This window comes from Hemicordylus capensis, chromosome 2, assembly GCF_027244095.1.
Source record: "Hemicordylus capensis ecotype Gifberg chromosome 2, rHemCap1.1.pri, whole genome shotgun sequence".
Classification (NCBI taxonomy): Eukaryota; Metazoa; Chordata; class Lepidosauria; order Squamata; family Cordylidae; genus Hemicordylus; species Hemicordylus capensis.
In genome coordinates this window covers 224,084,805-224,098,656 of record NC_069658.1, presented here as the reverse complement: position 1 = coordinate 224,098,656, position 13,852 = coordinate 224,084,805, and the positions used below count along the sequence as shown (strand labels likewise).

General features: G+C 49.4%; 1 protein-coding gene across 6 annotated transcripts in view; it reads left to right on the top strand.

Moving 5' to 3' along the window:
• Nucleotides 1-5,440: 5,440 nt before the first annotated feature.
• Nucleotides 5,441-13,852, top strand: part of FCHO1 (FCH and mu domain containing endocytic adaptor 1) — a 93,596-nt gene continuing 85,184 nt past the window's right edge. Inside the window, exon 1 of one of the 6 annotated variants that reach the window (XM_053298196.1) lies at nucleotides 5,441-5,592. The gene's annotated coding sequence lies outside the window, so the exon portion shown is untranslated. Of the gene's footprint in view, nucleotides 5,593-6,373; nucleotides 6,392-6,695; nucleotides 6,830-13,852 lie in introns of those variants that run through there. The other 5 variants (XM_053298197.1, XM_053298201.1, XM_053298199.1 and 2 more) reach the window with 5 other exon arrangements.

Genomic DNA, 13,852 nt, shown 5'->3' with positions numbered 1-13,852 from the left:
CTTTTATCCTCACAACAACCCTGCATGGTTGGTTAGGCTGAGAGTCATCCAGAGAGTTTCATGGCTGAACAGGGATTGGAGCTTGGGTCTCTCCAGTCCTAGTCCAGTGCTCTAACCACTTCCTTCTGGAAAGCAGTCTTCTACTGCCCCAATTTGGAATGGTCTCCTCTGCTCAGGTTTTTCTTGTCTTCCCTCGCTTGGTGTTGTGAGATCTCTCCAGATACCACTTCCCCCCCCCACTAACCCCTTGCTGTGGTGCCATAAGGACTAGCAGCTTAACTTCTGTGGTCAGATTTTGAATTCTGGGCTCAGCTCCTCTTTACTGCTCCATGTGGGTCTTCAGCCTGTTGGTATCTGGGCCTCGTGCTGCAGCGCAAGGCACTATCTGCAAGGCTTGGAGTTGGTCCAAAAGGAACGAACGAGCCCTAGGGCTGGACTGTGGATTACTCAGTCTGTCATTCCAGGCATTTCCTTTTTCTTATTGCCTTCAATGTACAAAAACCTTGCAAGAATCGTACAGTGATGTGTGCAATGGCACCCTGATTGCATAGCAAGCATCTTTTCTTGCATCGGCTGGAGAAGCCTCGAGCAGATCTGTGCGTGCTTAAACAAGGGTCTGAAACTGTCCAGGGACCCCCTCCTCCCCGCCCTTCCTTTGTCATTGGGAGGCGAGAAATAGAAGAGGCCATTCAAAGATGGGTCAAGGACAGCCAGACTCCCCCAAACTGAAGGGATGACTTTATTCCGTGTGTGTGTGTGTGTGTGTGTGTGTGTGTGTGTGTGTGTGTGTGTGTGTGTGTGATGAAATGGTGCAGGTTTACTTTGATGTAAATTGGCTTAGAACTCTGGAGCTGTCAATCATAAGAGTGAGAGACAGGTTGGAAGGGAAATTCCATGCGAGTGGGGATTTGGGTCAGGGTAGGAGCAATCTCAAGGAGTTGTTGTTCTGAGACAAAGGATAAGGCAGTCTAAAAAACAAAGGACTAGGTTATTAGGACCGTCTGTAATAAAGACTGGGTTGTGAAGTACAGATCTAGGAAGGAACTGGGTTCAAAGGTGAAAAGCCTTTTATGTCTTGCGTAAAGTAGCCAAGTGCTGTGAAAAGTTCAGATAATCAGCTTTGTAACCAAGCAAGATTTCAGCCCTACCACTCAGTAGTGAATCAAACCTCAGGTAACATCTTCCAATGGCATCTGGTGGGCCACTGTGTGAAACAGGATGCTGGACTAGATAGGCCTTGGGCAGCAGGGCTGTTCTTAAATATTCTTGTTTTTGTTTTAAAGTACATCACGTCTGCAAAGCCATGTTTTCAGAGTGAAGAAACCAACAGAGGCTTCATCGTATAATTGGTTCCAGCGGAAACAGGAGTGCACTTATACAAGCCAAAGTAACATCTAAGGTGAAAAACAACTAAAAAAAAACTTGACACACATCCCTGACTCGGACCAAATGCCACAGGGGGAAAGGGGCAAATTGAGATGAGGGACTCTGCCCTGTGCCGGGCAGCCTTTGGCAGTCATGGTGGAAAAGGGGCATAGGAAGATAGGCAGCTGCCCTATACTGAGTCAGACCTTTGGTCCATCTAGCTCAGTATGGTCTTCACAGACTGGCAGTGGCTTCTGCAAGGCTGCAGGCAGGATTCTCTCTCAGCCCTATCCTGGAGATGCTGCCAGGGAGGGAACTGGGAACCTTCTGCACACAAGCAAGCAGATGCTCTTCCTGACTCTAGCTAGCCAAAGGCCATGGTGGGTGGCGATGATGGGAGTTGCAGTCCAGCAACAGGTGGAAAGACCTCACTTGGAAAACAGTGTCCAGTTCTGGGCTATGCATTTTAAGAGGGATGTTGATAAAGTGGAATAGGTTCACGGGAAGGCTGCGAAGATGGTGAGGGGGTCTGGAAACCATCTTGTAAGGAGCAGTTGAAGGAGCTTGGTATGCGTAGTCTAAGAAAACTAAGTGGGGGAGATGAGCCATCTTCAAAGGGCTGTCACGGAGGAAGAGGAAGGGAGCGAGACTTGTCCTCTGTTGCTCCTGAGGCAAGGACGAGACCCAATGAGTTGAAACTAGAAGGAAGCAGATTTAGGCTAGACATTAAGAGAAATTTCATAATTTGTAAGTATGGTTGGACTATGGAACAGCTTGTCTCATGCAATGAGGAGAGCTGGCCTTGTGGTAGCAAGCATGAATCGTTCTCTTGGCTAAGCAGAGTCTACCCTGGTTTGCACTTGAATGGGAGACTACATGTGAGCACTGTAAGACGTTCCCCTTAGGGGATGGGGAGAGTACCTGGGAAGAGCACCTGCCTGCCTGCATGCATCAGATTCCAAGCTCTCTCCCTGGCAGCATCTCCAAGAGAGGGCTGAGAGAGACTCCTGCCTGCAACCTTGGAGAGCTGCTGCCAGTCAGTGTAGACAATACTGAGGTAGATGGACCAAGGTTCTGACTCGGTATATGGCAGCTTCCTATGTTCCTACTGGTGTGCTCTCCATTTGCAGGACTTTTTCAGACAGAGACTGGGTGGCCATCTGCCAGGGATACTGTAGCAGTTTCCTGCACAAAGCCTGTGGTTGGATTAGAAGACCTCCAAGGTCCCTTCCAACTCTAACTTCCTATGTTCTGGGGACCCAAGCTTGGGATCTCTAATGTACAGGGTGGAAATAATGTATAGTACCCCCTATATGTTTAGCAAACAGGACAGCCAGAGGACCGAGGTGCTTTTTTAGGATATACCAATACTTTCCTCCCCAATTACATGACTGATGCACCAGTGATTACTGTTGGTTTAGGGAGGAGAGCTGGTCTTGAGGTTGCGAGCATGGATTGTCCCCTTTGCTGAGCAGGGTCCACCTTGGTTTGCATTTGGATGGGAGGGTGCTGTAAGATCTTCCCCCTTAGGAGGCGGGGCCTTGGCTCAGTAGAAGGGCATCTGCTTTGCATGCAGAAGGTCCCAGGCTCACTCTGGCAGCATCCCCAGGAAGGGCTGAGAGTCGAGAGGCCACTGCTGCCAGTCAGTGTAGATAGTACTGAGCTAGATGGTTTGACTCTGTATAAGGCAGCTTCCTATGAGGCCTGGATACAAATCTTCTCTTGGGCATGTTGACCTTTGGCTAATTGCTTGTGTGTGAACTCTCCATCCCCCACCCCTTGCAAGAGTGTTGTGGCAGGATATAAAAATGGTAATTCCATGACTTTGTTTCAAAGCTATTGACACTAGGACCCCTTTTAATTCCTGTAGGGGAGGAGGAATACTGGGTACCATATAGTGGTTGCTTCTGTTCCTGTGGTGGCAACCTGTGCCATTTGCTCCGCTTCAAGATGGGAACGAATTGTGAAAATTTGAAGCACCTAAGTATTTGTTACCAATACTTCAGCAAATGCTTTCTGTCTCTTCTTAACTGCTTGTGCCTATTCTGGCTGGTATCCTAGAAATTAGTGCTAACCCTTTTTTGGAGAGGAGACTAAAAAAAAGTTTCTTGATGGAAAACCATTTCTGTCAAGGGCTTAGTTTTTCGTCTGTCTGCTGCATTGTACTGAGCTGGGACTATAGGAACCTTCATCCTTTGTTAATTAAAAACATTAAATATTTGAAAAATGGGGAGTGGGGAGGATTCCAAGGTGTACATGTTGAATCAGTACCCAGGATTCAGCTCTGAGGATGATTAACTATACACCCTCCTAACAATGCATTTTTAATTGTGTAGGGTGTATGTCTTTTCTGGGGGCTTATGTGGCTATTTTAACCCCATTCCACACAGTCCTTTAAGCCGCAATGTCTGCTTTAGGAGAGGAGTTGAGGGGAATTGTACAATTGTTTTTCTTTAATGAGAAATATAGTGTGGTTCCAGGGCTATTTCTCTGGCTGTCAATTCTGTCTCGTCTCTCCCCATGGGGGGCGGGAGCGTGTTGATCAGTGAGTCCTGTTGCTATTGGCTGGAAAGCGTTGTCATGGCAACTGCCTGGGGGAAAAGACACTGGCTTGGGAGCATCTCTGTCCAGAAAGTGGGACCGCCCAGCCCAGGCCATACCTGGAGGGTCACCTCTCTTGCCTGCTTGGTGGGGCAGGGTTGCTGTGGGCTGCCATTCAAACTGGGTCTCCTGAGATGGAAAGCCTGTTGAACTCACTGATGCTTGCTTTTGAGTAAATATATATAGGGATAGTACAATGTTTCAGAGAGAGAAATTTCAGAGATTTTAATTTACAGCCAAAGATGGATCTACCTGTCCTATGCCGCCTTGCTTAATTAGGAGAAGGGTTGTGCAAGGAGTAGCTTCAGCTCAGCATCCTGTTTCCAACGCTGGACAATTGAATGTCCCAAGACGAAGGCCAGAAGCAGCCTCTTGAAAGCAACTGGGGATGAAGATGATGGGAGTTGTAGTCAAACAACAGGTTGGCCATCCCTGGGTTAGCCCCTTCCCGTTGCTCTCCAACAGCTAGTCTTTGGTGGTATACTGCTTCTGAACATGGAGGCTCCCTTTGCCACACATAAACACCTCCAGGTATTATAAAAGCAAACAAAAAACAAGATCTAAGTTTTCAGAAATATGGTTAAATGTATTCCCAGAAAAGGCAGAGGTCTCCCCACCACACCACCACCTGATATTCAGAGGTAAACTGCTCCTGATATGGAGGATCTGTGTAGTTCTCCTGTTAGCTGTTGGCAGGGTGATACTATTTGGGAGCTTGGTGTGGTGGTGGACTCTAGTTTTTCAAGGCAGCTGGGAAGATAAGTTAGGGGAAAGGGTTAGAGGAGGACAAGAGAGAAAAGAAAGACCTAGAGAATTTTCAGTCGCTTATACTCTTGGAATTTGACTTGCTCTTAACAAGATAGTATAGGGATTGGTTGGTTCATAACGTGCCATCTGCTTGCTTTTTCTTTCTGTTCTAGCACTCAATCAGGCAGACTGCCCCTGAATATGGAGGCCCCATTCAGCGCTCACGGCTAGCAGCCTTCTATTGATTTATCCTCTGCTCCGTGACTGTCGCTTCCCCTTTTAAGAGGAGGAGCCCTAGTGTGTCAGTCCAAAGTGGGCTTATTTATCCCAGCATCCCGTTCCCAACGGAGGGCAGCCAGATGCTTCTGTGGGAAGCCCCCAGCGAGGCCCTGAAGGCGGCACCCTCCTTCTCCCACGCCTTCTCATCTCAGAGATAGGCTGCCTCTGCACCTGGAGGCGCAATGCCCTTAGGGATCCCAGCTCGGACGCCTGAGCTCTGGCCTAAGAGTCCAGTGAGACTATGCAGAGGATGGATTGTCCTGCTTGGGACTTTGCCCCTTCTCCAGTCCAGAACTTAAAAAGTGTGGGGTGGGTGGGGGGAGAGGCAAGCGGGGCTGCCGCTTTAAATATATAAAATGAGCCTCCTGGAGTTGGGCGGGGGAGGCGAAGGCAGCAGGCGCGTTCGGCGGTGGGCGGCTCAGCCAATCGGGAGGCGGCCTCCTTTCCGTTTGGTAACCAAGGCCCGCAGAAGCCCCGCCCCTTTCCCACCTCTCCTACTCGCGCGGGGAGCCAGACTGGCCGCGCTTCTATTTTTTTTTATTTTATTTTGCGAAGGCAGCGAGAGAAGCAGGTGCGCGCCATGCGGAGGAGCGCCAGGAGGTCAGTGCCTAGCCCCTGGGCCCCTCACCCATGGCGTGGGGAGGGGGGTGCTTCTGCTTTGAGCCCACCCGGTGCAAAATTGCAATGCAAAATGATTAGCTCCTGTCCGCCCCAAACCAGTACGGTCGGGGTGGGGGTGCGGGCTGGGCACGCTCCCAACCATCCCGCCCTCTGTTTGTTGTAACCCCTGAATTAGGGGTGGGGGTGGATAGGGCTAATTAGTCTCTCAATTAGCCCATTCGACGGGGCTGTAGTGTGTGGGGAGGGGCGCTTTCTCCCCAACTGACATCTCTTGGCCCTGCCCATTTTCACCCCTCCCTCCAAAAAGACCGTCCTTAGTTTGCAGGAGGACTAAATGAATATTAATTTCTCTGTTGGTTGTTGCTGCGTTTGGTCTCTAATAATGCTTTGCCTTCACACAGAACAAGCACACGCTTGCACTTGCTCCATCTTTTTGCGGCGGACCGTGTGTGTGTAATTTTTGCCTTTCCCAAGAATGGTGGTGTTGGTGGGGAGGATGCAGGAATGAAAAAAAATAAAATAATATTTTGGCTGTTGGGTGTCCTGGCTTTCGGTTGCTTGGATGCAAAACCAGTCATCTGGTTAACTATGATGAGGAAATTTTGAAGATATTACAGTGGGTGTGGGGAGAAGGATTGATCCTGGGGAGGAGGCGGGCAGGGATGTGCTATCTATCCGCAAGGCGAGGTTTGCAGCAGGCCTTAAACTGGGGGGGGGAGGGAGGGGAGGATCCGTGTCAGTCATTCTGCCTTTCTCCGCTGCATCATTCCTGCACCTGGTAAGGATCTGGTCTTCTCCCTATGTTGACGTGTGCTTGTGAAAAAGGCAGAGCCAGGCGAGGTGGTGGATGGCTGCAAGCGACCTGGCTGGCACACCAGTTGCTGGAATCGGAGTTGCAAGATGGTAGCAGGTGCCTCGTCCACCCACCCACCCCGCCTTCCTGCTTTGCTAGGCAGGTAATTTTTGCAGAAACCTCTGGGGGCATTTTGTCGGCTGGCTGCTCCTTCCTTGGCTCGTTCTTTCTCCGCCTGAGCAGTGCCACCTGTGCGAAATTTTCCAGACCTGCTGTTTTGGGAATTTTCCCAGACCTGTCCTTTCCAGACCAGGCCAGTGGCGGCCCAGTGAAGGTCGTTTGGTGGCAGGGGAGCGGAGGCTGAATGTTGTGGGCCTGTGTGCAAGTTGGCGGATCCTTGCAGCGTCTGCAGTGGGGTCAAAGGTAGGGCCAGTGTCAATACAGAGAGCTCTTCTCTCTCTCTCTCTCTCTCTCTGTCTACCTGGCTCGTTATCAACACTTTCTGGTTCTCCGTGTACCTGGATTGAGGTCCTTTTGTTTTGAGAAGCCAAGAAGGATATTCTGATGTCCATTCCAGACTCGGGTTGCTGCAGCTTTGGCACAGGCCAGGGGTTCTTATACTTGGGAGTCCCCGGATGTTGCTGGACTACAGCTCCCATCATCCCTTGGGCTGGGAATGATGGGAGTTGTAGTCCAGCAACATCTGGGGACCCAGGTTTGAGAACCCCGGCACAAGCTATTTGGTAAGCTTTCCCATGACCTGTGTGTGTGTAGCCATTCACGGGACTGTTTTTGACGTGAGCAGATTCAACCCACGTCAAAGCTTTGTTTGCTTTGTCAGGATGATGCTTAGGCCTTGAGTGCATGGGTTGTGACCTAAAATAAAAGAGGCAATGGAGGAGGAATGTGGCTGATGAGATTTGGGGCTCTGAGCAATTCACTGGGGGTCCGTTCCTCCCCCTTCTGCGCCACCCCCCACACGCCACCCCTTAATGATGCCCCTGCTGCCTTCATTTGATTTGTGCCCAGCCCAGAGCAGATCTTTTCACACTCTTTTTGTTTTCATGGACCACCTGAAAAGTGCTTGGGGTCTCAGCAGACCACTTAGTAAACATATAAATCAAAGCTTATAATTCATATATAATGGGGGGGGGAAAACTTTAATGTATAGGGCAAATTACAGATATTCTCAGCTGTTCTACAGCCTTTCTGGGGGCCGTTGGTGGGCCACAGTTTAAGAGCCTCTGACCCCAATGTTTTGTTATCTGCCAACTTATTTGATACAGTGGTCCCTCTACTTACGAAATTAATCCGTTCCGAATGCACATTTGTAAGTCGAAAAGTTTGTAAGTCGAAAAGCGGTTTCCCATAGGAATGCATTGGGAACAGATTAATGCGTTCCGGAGCCTAGAAAAAAGACCCAGACCCCCAGTAAGGCTTGCAAACTGCACAGGAACATTTCTTTTCAAGAATAAACAGGCAGTAAACAGGCAGGCAAGTCAAGGAAACCGCATTTAAAATTTGTAAGTCGAGGAAACCCCATCTAAAAATTTGTAAGTCGAGGAAACCCCATCTAAAAATTTGTAAGTCGAAAAAACCGCATCTAAAACCGGATCTAAAACTGCCGTTTGTAACTCGAAAAATACTTATGTCAAGTAGTTTGTAAGTCGAGGGGCCACTGTATATTTAGTTTATTTGTATTCCGCCCCAAGCCCACGTCTCTGTCTTACGTCAAAAATAATGGAAAATTAAAAGAATAATTAAAGCATTAAAGTGGATGAAAAACAGACTCACAATTCCACAACTCAATTAAAACAGAGTTTTCAAACTTGGGTCCCCTAAGGCCACAATAGCCCAAGGCCATTGTGGCAGGGGATGATGGGAGCTGTAGTCCAACACCTGGGGACCCATGTTTGAGAACCTCCAAATTAAAAGCTTTGGTAGAGGTATGCACGAACCGTTCAATGTAGAACCGATTCACATGAAACTGGGCTGGTTCGGTGGGTCAATTGCGAACCGAACCAAGGCCAGTTCAGTCCGCGATCAAACCGGACCAAGCCCAGTTTGATGTGAGCCAGTGCTACCTTGAGGGTGAGCGGTGGATGGGGCAGGGAGCCGGGTAAGAGACATTAACGATCTTTCTCACCACTCCTCCTCCCCTTTACTTGAAAAGGTGAGTCCTCACCAGATTCCCCTTTACAAGTATTGCCACCTGAACTGCCAAACCAGTTCGATTGAATGGACTGGAACGGCTGGTCAGTTCAACCAAACTGGTTCGGTGCAAGCGATTTTGTTTAAATTGATTCGAACCGAACCACGTTTTGTTTTGTGCACAGCACACCCCTAAGCTTGGGTGAATATATCTTAAGAGACTTCTTAAAAGCTTTCAGAGATGGGAAGGCCCTTATTTCAGTAGGGAGCGCATTCCAAAGCCTCAGGGTAGCAATGGAGGAAGCCTGTCCCTGAGTAGCCACCAGACGAGTTGGTGGCAATTGCAGACAGAGCTCCCCGGGCGACCATGATGTGAGTCTATTAGAAAAGCCCTTCTGCTCAACCCTATTTGCTTCCTACTTTGTGTAGCAGACCAGAAGACCAGGGTGCAAAGGAAAATCTGTTCCACATTGACTTAAAATAAAAAACAAGCAGCAGCAAGTTTGGGGACTTAAGTGTGAATGGTCTGTAAAAGGGTGTTATGTTTTTTGTATCACCTCTGCTGAACGTTATTAGTAACATTTTGGCTTGGCAAAAAAGACTAAGGGAGTGGTGTTGTCGTGTTAGGAATGCTGTGTAGAAAGTGGATAGAGAGAGATCTTCCTCGCCAGTGTTCCCTCTAAGAGAGATTTTCAGATGTGGTTGACTACAACTCCCATAATTCCCAAGCAAAGGCTATTGCAGTTGGGGGTGCTGGGAATTGTAGTCAACAACATCTGGGAACCCCTCTTAGAGGGGACACTGCTCCCCGCTCTTCTTCTCATAAGAGAATGCAAGATCATCCAGTGACATTGACAGTCAATAAAGTGAGGACTGGGGCAGTTGGGGGCAGTTCTTTGTGCAAGACAGTTCACTTGTGGAACTCCCTGCCACAAGTCATGGTAACGGTGACCACTGGCTCAGATGGTGGAATAGGGCATTAGATGTGTTCTCCTCCGCACCTTGGTCTGTCTACAGCCCTTGGTCTTTGTAGCCAAACAGACCTACCAAACTTGACTTAATTCAGCAGGGTATCTGAGGAGGAAAGATGGTCTTGCAGAAGGCCATCATGGCAGGGCATGAGGGCAGGGTGGGTGGGTCGTTGTACAGCAACATCTTGGGACCAACGATGAGAACTCCTAGGTGAGACTGAGAATGACAGCCTGCATGGCAGTGGAGTGGAGAGTCGGTCTTGCGGTAGGGAGCATGAATTGTCCACTTTGCTAAGCTGGGACTGCCTTGGTTTGTGTTTGGATGGGAGACTACATGTAAGCATTGTAAGATATTTTCCTTCGGGAGTGGGGGCCATCATTCAGTGGAAGAGCTTCTGCAGAAAGTCCCAGATTCAATCCTTGTCATCTCCAGGCAGGGCTGGGAGGGACTAAAAGATAAATGCTAAAAACTGCATTGAAACAAGTTCTCAAAAAGGAGCAGCAAAGGCTTGCAGGGAAAGTGTACTTTTAACATGCACTGGAAAAATAGACAGTGAGGGGGGGCAAGCTAGACCTATTGAGGGAGGCAATTCCAGAGGTTGGCAGCTGTAACTTTGGAGAGCTGCTGCCAGTCAGTGTAGATCAGGGATTCTCAACGTTGGGTCCCCAGATGTTATTGGACTTCAACTCCCATAATCCCCTACCAAAGGCCGCTGGGGATTATGGGAGCTGAAGTCCAATAACATCTGGGGACCCAGGTTTGAGAATCCCTGGTGTAGATGATACTGAGCTAGATGGATCAATGGTCTGACTTGGTTCAAGGCAGCATCCTATGTCTTTTGTCGTGGGAGGAGGAAACGCTTCCCTTCTGACTCTAGAGGTCTGCCTATTGACGTTCCTTCTAAAGTAGAACTGTTTCCTCGGTGAATCTGCCCTGCCTATAAGAACCTGCAGGGAGGCTTCCTGGGTGTGCTGCTGTGGTCAAGGATGCATCTGGCAGCCACACAGGACAGGGTCTTAGCTGTGGTGGCCCCCGACCTTGGGAATTCCCTCCCTCAATAAGTCCAGCTTGCCCCCTTGCTATTTTTCAAGTGCATGTTAAGAGCACACTTTTCCTGCAAGCCTTTTCTGCTCCTCATTGAGAACTTGTTTCAATGCAGTTTTTAGCATTTTTTTTTAAAACAAACAGCAGCTTGGTGTTTTGCACTGCAGTTTGTTTCCTCTTGTGGATTTTTATCTTGTCGTGGCAGAAAATGGCCTCAGAAGTTTAATAAAAGGCAGGCTATAAAATTTTAAAGAACTGTAATTCTCATCAAGGGTAGCAGAGAATGTGGCTAGAAACGTCACTTTGCTCCTGTGATCGTAAAAGGCCTGGAAATGTCAAGAGATGCGTCTCCGAGTCCTCTGGAGGGAAGCCTGATGCTGCTGGTGCTTTCTGACCTTGGGGCTCTGTGGCCTCGTTGGGCCCATGGCTGCTCCCACTTTCTCACCCCGTTGACTGGAAGGCCCTTTAAGTCCTGGTCTGCCAGTTAGAGATGTGCTGGGGGGAGAGCTGGACTTGATCTGGAGTTCGCTTCTCCAGATCTGAGAGGAGGAGAACGGCACTTTATGGGACAGAAGCCTGTCCATCCCATGGAGGAGAGGTCTATCAGTGGCTACTAGTCTGGTGGCTCTCGGCCTTCTCCAGCCTCAGAGGCAGGATGCCTCTTAGTACCAGTTGCAGGGGAGCAACAGCAGGAGAGTGGGCATGCCCTCATGCCCATGGACTCCCCACAGGCATCTGGTGGGCCACTGTGTGAAACAGGATGCAGGACTAGATGGGCTCCCTTGGGCCTGATCCAGCAGGGATGTTCTTATGTTCTTATGTGAGTCTAGTCCCTAGAGCTAAACCAGGTTAGTGCGTGAGTGTGGTGAGATGCTGTGACTCCTGGGTTCTGTTCCCAGCCCTTCCTAGTTCAAAGGGGGACGGCAGCCGGGAGTCGTAGGGAGATGGAGACAGTGCCTGCATCCCAGATGGTACGTGATTGTGGAACGACATAGGAACAACACGGGTCGGGCCACAGTTAGTCTTGCCCCTACTAACTGGCCGCAGCTCTCCAAGGTGTCAGGCAGGAGCCTCTCTCAGCCTTGCCTGGAGGTGCTGCCAGGGATGGAGTCTGGAACCTTTTGCATGCAACACAGTTGCTCTTCCCTTGCGCCGTTCCCTAAGGAGAATATCTCACAGCGTCCACATGTCGTTGCCCATCCAAATGCAAACCAATGTAGCCTCTGCTTAGCAGAGGGGAACATTCACACGGGCTACCTAATGCCATCTGATGGCACAGCGGGGAAATGACTATACTAGCAAGCCAGAGGTTGCCGGTTCAGATCCTCGCTGGTATGTTTCCCAGACTATGGGAAACGCCTCTATCAGGCAGCAGCGAGATAGGAAGATGCTGAAATAATCATCATAATAATTGTAATTTTAATCTGACTTTAAAAATTTTTTTAGTGAATTTTATTACTTTTATTGTATCTGTGTCTATCTTATTATTGTGAGCTGCCCTGAGCAGTAATGCACTGGAGGGGCCGGGTATAAATATTTTAAATAAATAAATGCATCATCTCATGCTGTGCGGGAGGAGGCCTTGACCACAAGACAAGCTCTCCGCCCCATTTTGCATTGAAACAAGCAGTGGTGGTTTTTCCCCTCTGGGGGTTTTATTCCTAGTGGGCGGTGTTTGCTGTGGGAAGGAGGCTACACGCCAGGCTTGAAGCCTCCAGGGGTGCTCTGGGCTTTACTTTCAGCTGCAGATGTTAATGTGTGTTTGTGAGATGTGTCGGTATCTGTCACCAAGAGATTGGCAGATGCCATGAATCACTTGCAGCGGCTGCGGCTGCTGCTCTCTTTGGGCTTCCCTGCCTTTCCAGCAGTGCATCTCCTCTGCTGTTCTGTGCCTGTGTGTGTAAGAGAGATAAAACTCTTCATTGTATTTTAAAATGCTTCATTATCCAGTGCCTTGAAGGATGCATCAAAAGATGAAGTCTCACTTGATAAGACGGGGCAGGGAAAGACTTCTTTTACAAAATTGAGTAGGCTTAAACAGATGAGGCCGAGGGTTCCCAACCTTGGGTGCTCCAGATGTCATTAGACGACAGCCCCCATCAGGGTGGGGAACCCTCGGGTCAGATGCCCTGTGCTTCGGCTTTGGATGTTTCATGTTGACCTTAGGTGGGCCCTCCCAGAGACGCCTGTGGGACACAGCACCACCTGACTGCTGTGTTTGCTAACAATAGGAACATAGGAAGCTGCCTTATACCGAGTCCATCCAGCACAAAATTGTCTACCCTGACTGGCAGCGGCTCTCCTAGGTTTCAGGCAGGACCCTCTGACAGTCTTATCTGGAGATGCTGCCAGGGCTTGAAGCTGCGACCTTCTTCATGCAAAACTATGGTGCGGCCACACCTGGAGGACTGCGTACAGTTCTGGTCTCCATATCTTAAGAAGGACATTGTAGAACTGGAGAAGGTGCAGAAGAGGGCATCCAAGATGATCGGGGTCAAGAGCACCCTCCTTATGAGGCAAGGCTACAACACCTGGGGCTTTTTAGTTTAGAAAAAAGATGACTGTGGGGAGACATGATAGAGGTCTATAAAATCATGCATGGTGTGGAGAAAGGGGATAGAGAGAAATTCTTCTCCCTCTCACATAACACTAGAACCAGGGGTCACCCGATGAAATGGATTGCCAGGAGGTCTAGGACCAACAAACAGAAGTACTTTTTCACACAACGCTTGATCCACTTGTGGAACTCTCTGCCACAGGACGTGGTGACAGCCAACAACCTGGATGGCTTTAAGAGGGGTTTGGATGACTTCATGGAGGAGAGGTCTATCAATGGCTACTAGTCGGAGGGCTCTAGGCCACCTCCAGCCTTGGGGGCGGGGTGCCTCTGAGTACCAGTTGCAGGGGAGTCACAGCAGGAGAGAGGGCATGCCCTCAACTCCTGCTGTGGTCTTCCTAGCGGCATCTGGTGGGCCACTATGTGAAACAGGATGCTGGACTAGATGGGCCTTGGGCCTGATCCAGCAGGGCTGATCTTATGTTCATGTTCTTAACTTCGGCCCTCCTGCAGATCTTGGCCTACAACTCCCATAATCCCTGGCACAGACTCTCAGTGGCTTCTCCAAGGTTGCAGGCAGGAGTCTCTCTCAGCCCTATCTAGAGATGTTGCCAGGGAGAGAACATTGAACCTTCTTCATTCAAGCGTTCAAGTGCTCTTCCTAGAGCGGCTCCATCCCCTAAGGGCAAAACCTTACAGTGCTCACATGTGGTCTCCCATTC